Source organism: Macaca mulatta, chromosome 2, assembly GCF_049350105.2.
Source record: "Macaca mulatta isolate MMU2019108-1 chromosome 2, T2T-MMU8v2.0, whole genome shotgun sequence".
Taxonomy (NCBI): Eukaryota; Metazoa; Chordata; class Mammalia; order Primates; family Cercopithecidae; genus Macaca; species Macaca mulatta.
The window spans coordinates 40,514,945-40,522,158 of record NC_133407.1 but is presented as its reverse complement, the minus strand read 5'-3'; the positions used below and the strand labels follow the sequence as shown (position 1 = coordinate 40,522,158).

General features: G+C 38.6%; 1 pseudogene; it reads left to right on the top strand.

Annotated features, from left to right (window-relative positions):
• The first annotated feature begins 355 nt into the window (after positions 1–355).
• LOC100430240 (mitochondrial carrier homolog 2 pseudogene) lies at positions 356–7,010 on the top strand (annotated as a pseudogene).
• Positions 7,011–7,214: the final 204 nt, after the last annotated feature.

Genomic DNA, 7,214 nt, shown 5'->3' with positions numbered 1-7,214 from the left:
CTTGCCACCCCCTCCCCACCCCGCACTGTGCTGGCATTGCCATCAGAGTGCTTGCAGGCACACAGACAGAGAGCCCTACACCTGCTGGCACCCCACCCCTGCACCAACTCTGCTGCCAGTGTGAACTATGCATGGTCACCAGTGGACTCACCCTGCACCCTGTGCTGCCACAGCTGCCCTCATGAACATGCACATAGTAGGCACACATAGTCCTGTGCCCAGCAGTGCCCTGCTCCTGTGCTAACACTGCCACTGGTGTGAGTGCACGTGTGGATGCTGGAGGGACATCCTGGTCCTTCCCCTGTTCTGTGTTGCCATTGCTGCCACTGCAGATGCTGCTATTGCAAACACCCACATGGAAGACAGCACCCCTGCAACCACCAACCCCCTGCTGCAGCCAAAAAGCACGTACCCAACCACACTGCCACTGCTGCTGGCATGTGCAAATGAGGACAGATCCCACCGCCACTACTCTATGAAGCACTTTGGCCAGCACCACCTATTGGAACATTGTGGCCAGTGGACCAGGAATGCATTGGTTCCTTCAGTGCAGCAGGTTCCTAAACATGAGGGGCCAAAAAGTCAAGGGCCCAATACCAGGCTCACAGAGTTAAAACAAGTTAAAACAAGCAGTCCATGCGTCCTGAACTAACCCTTGGCCCCCGAAAATCTTCCAGCTTATGCCACAATCAACCCCCAAGGACATCAAATAGAATTTAAAAAATCCAAAGGACAGCAACTTCAAAGACTGAAGGAACATCAGCCTACAAAGATGATGAAGAACCCATGTGAGAACTCTGACAATTCAAAAAGCAAGAGTGTCTTTTTTTTTTTTTTTTTTTTTTTCAGTCTTGCTCTGTCACTCAGGCTGGAGTGCAGTGGCACAACCATGGCTTACTGCAACCTCTGCTTTCCAGTTTCAAGTAATTCTCATGCCTCGGCCACCTGAGTAGCTGGGACCACATGCACATGCCACTAAACCTGAATAATTTTTGTATTTTTAGTAGAGACAGTGTTTCAAATGGGTTTTTGCCATGTTGGCCAGGCTGGTCTTGAACCACTGGCCTCAAGTGATCTGCCCATCTTGGTGTCCCAAAGTGTGGGATTACAGGAGTGAGCCACTGTGCCCAGTGAAGCGTGTCTTCTTAACTCCAAACAACCACACTAGTTCCCAGCAATGGTTCTTAACCAGGCCAAGATGGCTGAAATAACAGTAATAGAATTCAGAATATAGAAGGGACAAAGACCATTGATATGCAGGAGAAGGTCAAAACCCAATTCAAAAAATCTAAGAATTACAATAAAATAATACAGAAGCTGATAGATAAAATGGCCTTTATAAGAAAGAACCAAAGTGATCTGACAAAGCTGAAAAAACACACTATAAGAATTTCATAATGCATTTGCAAGTATTCATAACAGAACAGACCAAGCTGAGGAAAGATCTCAGAGCATGAATGCTGGCTCTCTGAAATAGTCAGAGAAAAATAAAAAACGGTAAAAAAGAATGAACAAAAAAATCTCCAAGAAATAAGAAATTATGTAAAGAGATTCAATCTGTGATTCACTGGTGTCCCTGAAAGAAAGGGAGAAAACCAAGCAACTTGGAAAATATATTTGAGGTTATCATAAATGAAAATTTCCCCAACCTTGCTAGAGAGGCCAGTGTTCAAATTCAGGAAATGCAGAGAATCCCTGTGAAATACTACACAAGAAGATCACATCTAAGACACATAGTCATCAGACTTTCCAAGATTGCAATGAAAGAAAAAATGGTAAATGCAACTAGAGAGAAGGGGCAAGTCATCTACAAAGGGAACTCATCAGGCTAACAGCAGACCTGTCAGCAGAATCCCTATAAAGCAGAAGAGATTGGGGGCCTATATTCAGCATCCTTAATTAAAATAATTTTCAACCAAGAATTTCATATCCAGACAAACTAAGCTTTGTAAGTGAAGGACAGATAAGATCATTTTCAGACAAGCAATTGCTAAGGAAATTTGTTAACACCAGACCTGCCTTACAAGAGGTTCTGAAGGGAGTGCTAAATATAGAAAGACCATTATCAGCCACTACAAAAACACACTTAAGTACATACACCAGTGACACTATGAACAACCACACAATCAACATTGCATAATAACCAGCTAACAACATGAAGACAGGATCAAATTCACACATATCAATACTAGCCTTGAGTGTAAATGGGATAAACGCCCCCAATTAAAAGCCACAGAGAGGCAAGTTGAATAGAGAAGCAAAACTCAAGGTTTTGCTGTCTTCTAGAAACCCATCTCACATGTAATGATACCCATAAGCTCAAAGTAAAGGGATGGAGAAAAATCTACCAAGCAAACAGAAAAAAGCAGATATTGCTGTTCTAATTTCAGACAAAATAGACTTTAACAAAGATAAAAAAAAAAACACAAAGAAGGACATTATATAATGTTAAAGGGGTCAATTCAGTAAAGGGGTCAATTCAACAAGAAGACCTAACTGCCCTAAATATGTATGCATCGAACACAGGAGCACCCAGATTCATAAAGCAAGTTCTTAGAGATCTAAAAAGAGATTTAGGTAACCACACAATAATAGTGGGAGACTTTAATACCTGACTGACAGTTTTAGACAGATCATTGAGGCAGAAAACTTACAAAGATATTTGGTACCTTTACTCTGCACTTGACTAAATGGACCTTAGAGACATCTACAGAACTCTCCACCCAAAAAACAACAAAATATACATTCTTCTTTCCTGCACATGCCACATACTCTAAAGTCAACCACACAATTGTGGCTAAAACAATATTCAGTATATTAAAAAAAGAAATCACAGCAACCACACTCTTGAACCACAATACAATAAAAACAGAAATAAATGCTAAGAAAATCTCTCAAAATGAAATCATTAAATGTAAATTAAACAACCTGGGTCCTAAATGACGTTTGGGTAAATAATGAAATCAAGACAGAAATCAAGAAATTATTTGAACCTAATGAAAAAAAAAAAAAGATATAACATACCAGAATCTCTGGAACATAGCCAAGGCAGTTAAAAGAGAAGTTTATAGCACTATACACCCACATCAAAAAGTTAGAAAGATCTCAAATTAACGACTTAACATCACAACTAGAGGGACTAGAGAAACAAGAGCAAATCAACTCCAAACCTAGCAGAAGACAAGAAATAACCAAAATCAGAGCTGAGCTGAAGGAAATTGAGTCATGAAAAATCGTACAAAAGATCAATGAATCCAGGAGCTGCTTCTTTGAAAGAATTATCAAGATAGATGGACCACTAGCTAGACTAATAAAGAAAAAAAGAGAGAAGATACAAATAAGCACAATCAAGGATGACAAAGAGGATGTTACTACTGACCCCACAGAAATACAAACAAAACAAAACAAAACAAAAAACTGTCAGAGATTATTATAGTTTCAGTAAAAGTGATTTCAGTAGGACAAATAAGATCCTTTCAGACAAGTAAATACTAAGAGAATCAGGATTTTCTTGTCTGCAAAGAATCTTATTTGTCCTTCACTTATAAAGCTTAGTTTGGGTGGAAATGAAATTCTCAGTTGAATTTTTTTTTATGAACTCCTCTATTTCCACAAGCTAGAAAACCTAGAAAAAAAAAATGGATAATTTCCTGGAAACATACAACCTCCCAAAAAAAGAACCAGAAAGAGATTGGATCCTTGAATGGACCAATAATGAGTTCTCAAATTGAATCAGTAATAAAAAGCCTGCCACCAGAAAAAGCCCAGGACCAGATGGATTCATAGCTGAATTCTGCAAGAGGTATAAAAAATAGCTGGTACCATCCCTACTGAAACTGTTCTAAAAAATTGAGGAAGAAGGACTCCTCCCTAACTCATTCTATGAGGTCAGCCTCATCTTGATACCAAAACCTGTCAGACACACACACACACACACACACACACACACACACACACACACACACACAAAGAAAACTTCAGCCAACATTCTTGATGAACACAGATGCAAAAATACTCAGCAAAATACTGGCAAACTGAATCCAGCAGCACATCAAAAAGCTAATCCACCATGATCCAGAAGGCTTTATCCCTGGGATGCAAAATTGGTTCAACATACACAAAATAATTAATGTGATTCACTACTTAAAAAGAACTAAAAACAAAAACATATGATCATCTCAATGGATACAGAAAATGCTTTCAATAAAATCCAACATCCTTTCATGTTAAGAACCCTCAGCAAACTAGGCATGGAAGGAACATACTTCAAAACCATAAGAGCCATCGATGACAAACCCACAGCCAACATCATACTGAACAGGCAAAAGCTGGAAGTACTCTCCTTGAAAATTAGAATAAGACAAGGATGCCCACTCTCACTACTCTCATTCAACCTTCTACTGGAAGTTCTAGCCTGAGCAACCAGACAAGAGAAAAAAATAAGAGGCATCCAAAAAGAAAAAGAGGAAGTCAAGTTATCCCTGTTTGCAGACTACATGATGCTATCTCTAGAGAACCCCTAGTCTCTACCCAGAAGCTCCTTGATCTAATAAACAATTTCAGCTGTTTCAGGACACAAAAGCAATGTAGAAAAATCAGTAACATTCCTATTCACTAACAATACCCAAGCTGAGAGCCAAATCAAGAATGCAGTCTCATTTACAATAGCCACAAAAAGAATAAAATACCTAGGAAAATAGCTAACCACGGGGGCAAAAGACCTCTACAATGAGAATTACAAAACACTTCTCAAAGAAATCAGAGATGACAAACAAATGGAAAAATATTCCATGCTTATGTATAGGAAGAATCAATATTGTCAAAATGGCCATAAGGCCCAAAGAAATGTGCAGATTCAATCCTATTCCTATCAAGCTACCAATGACATTATTTACAGAACTAGAAAAAACTATTTTAGAATTGATATGTAACCAAAAAAGAGTCCAAATAGCCAAGACAATCCTAAGCAAAAAGAGCAAAGCTGGAGGCATCACATTACCTGACTTCAAACTATGCTATAGGGCTACAGTAACCAAAACAGCATGGTACAGCTACCAAAACAGACACATATACCAATGGAACAGAATAGAGATCCTAGAAATAATGCCACATACCTACACCCATCTAATCTTTGACAAAATTGGCAAAAACAGCAATCGGCGAAAGACTTTCTATATAATAAATGATGCTGGGGATCACTGGCTAGCCATATCCAGAAGATTGAAACTGGACCTCTTCCTTACACCATGGACAAAAATCAACTCAAGATGGATTAAACACTTAAATCTAAAATGAAAATCTGTAAAAACCCCAGAAGATAACATAGGAAATACCATTCTGGATATAGGCCCCTGGTAAAGATTTCATGACAAAGATGCCAAAACCAAATGCAGCAAAAGCAAAATTTGACAAATGGGACCTAATTAAATTAAGGAGTTTCTGCACAACAAAAGAACTCTCAACAAAATAAACAGAAAACCTACAGAATGGGAAAAAACATTTGCAAACTATGCATTCAACAAAGGTCTAATATCTGGAGTCTACTAATATAAGGAGCTTGAACAAATTTTGCAAGCAAAAAACAACCCCGTCAAAACTGGGCAAAGGACATGAACAGACACTTGCAAGAGAAGCCATACATACAGCCAACAAGCATATGAAAAAATACCCCACATCACTGATCGTTAGAGAAATGCAAATCAAAAGCACCATAAGATACCACCTCACACCAGTCAGAATGGTTATTAATAAAAAGTCAAAAAATAAAGATGCTGGTGAGGTTGTGGAGAAAAGAGAATGCTATGTACTTCTGGTGGGGGTGTAAATTATTTTAGTCACTGTGGCAAGCAGTTTGGTGATTTCTCAAAGAACTTAAAATAGAACTACCATTCAACCCAGAAATCCCATTACTGGGTATACACCCAAAGGAATATAAGTTGTTCTGTAATAAAGACACATGCACACATATGTTCTTTGCAGCACTATTCACAATAACAAATACATGGAATCAACTTAAATGGCCATCAACCGTAGACTGAATAAAGAAAATGTGATACATATACACCATGGAATACTTCACAGCCATAAAAAGAACAAGATCATGTCCATTGCAGCAACATGGATGGAGTTGGAGGTCATTATCCTAAGCAAATTAACACTGGAATAGCAAACCAAATACCACATATTCTCCCTTATAAATGAGAGCTAAACATTGAGTATACATTGACACAAAGAGGGAAACAACAAACATTAGGGCCTACTTGAGGGTAGTGGGTGGGAGGAGAGTGAGGATCAAAAAACTACCTATTGGGTACTATGCTTTTCACCTGGGTGACCAAACCCAATGATATGCAATTTACCTATATAACAAACCTTCACATTTACTCCTGAACCTAAAAGTTGAAAAAAAAAGAAGTTTCATCTTCCTTTGACATAGTTAACAAGGAGACCACTTAAGATATGATCACTCATTCTGCTTGTACCCTCATCACACATTTCTTCTATATGATTACTCTGAGATCTGTGGTACAAGTCATTAGCAGAGAATCCAAGTACTGTGGATTTTGTGTCTCCTTGGTAACCATCTATTGGGTAGAGAGCATCCTAGGATTTTCCATGGGTCTTGTTCCTCGCCTCCTGGGTGACATCACTTCTTTGTGGCTGTGTAACCCAATGGCCTACCTCATCAATACCTGGACAGGGTTTCTGTCATGAATGAAATGAAGAGTTATTCTCAAGCTGTCACATGATTATTTTGCTAGTATGTTGACCTACCCCTTTGCACTTGTCTCCAATCTTATGGCTTTCAACACCTGTGGTCTTGCTGGTGGATGCCCTCCTTACTCTCCAGGATATTCTTCTTAGATTATTGGTGCATGCTACATGAAAAGGGAAATATGAACCTAGGAAATAGCTTGTTTTTCTGGAAGATCTCTTTTGGGAAGACTTATTCTTGTAACCTGACAATGTTAAGTTGAAGATGTGAGGCAGGAACACCAACTTTTCTATAGTACCAGAAGTACAGAATTAAGGGAGAGAATGTGGATTTATTTATATTGTGGCACAATTTTTAAATAGTCATTTAATCTTGGGAAAAATTTTTAAAAATCTTTAATTTATTAAAACAGAAAAAAAACCACACATGCAGTTATTTCCCTTTGTTATGTGGGAGTATAGCAGAGGTAAGGAATTTGTAGGAAGGGAAGAGGTAATCA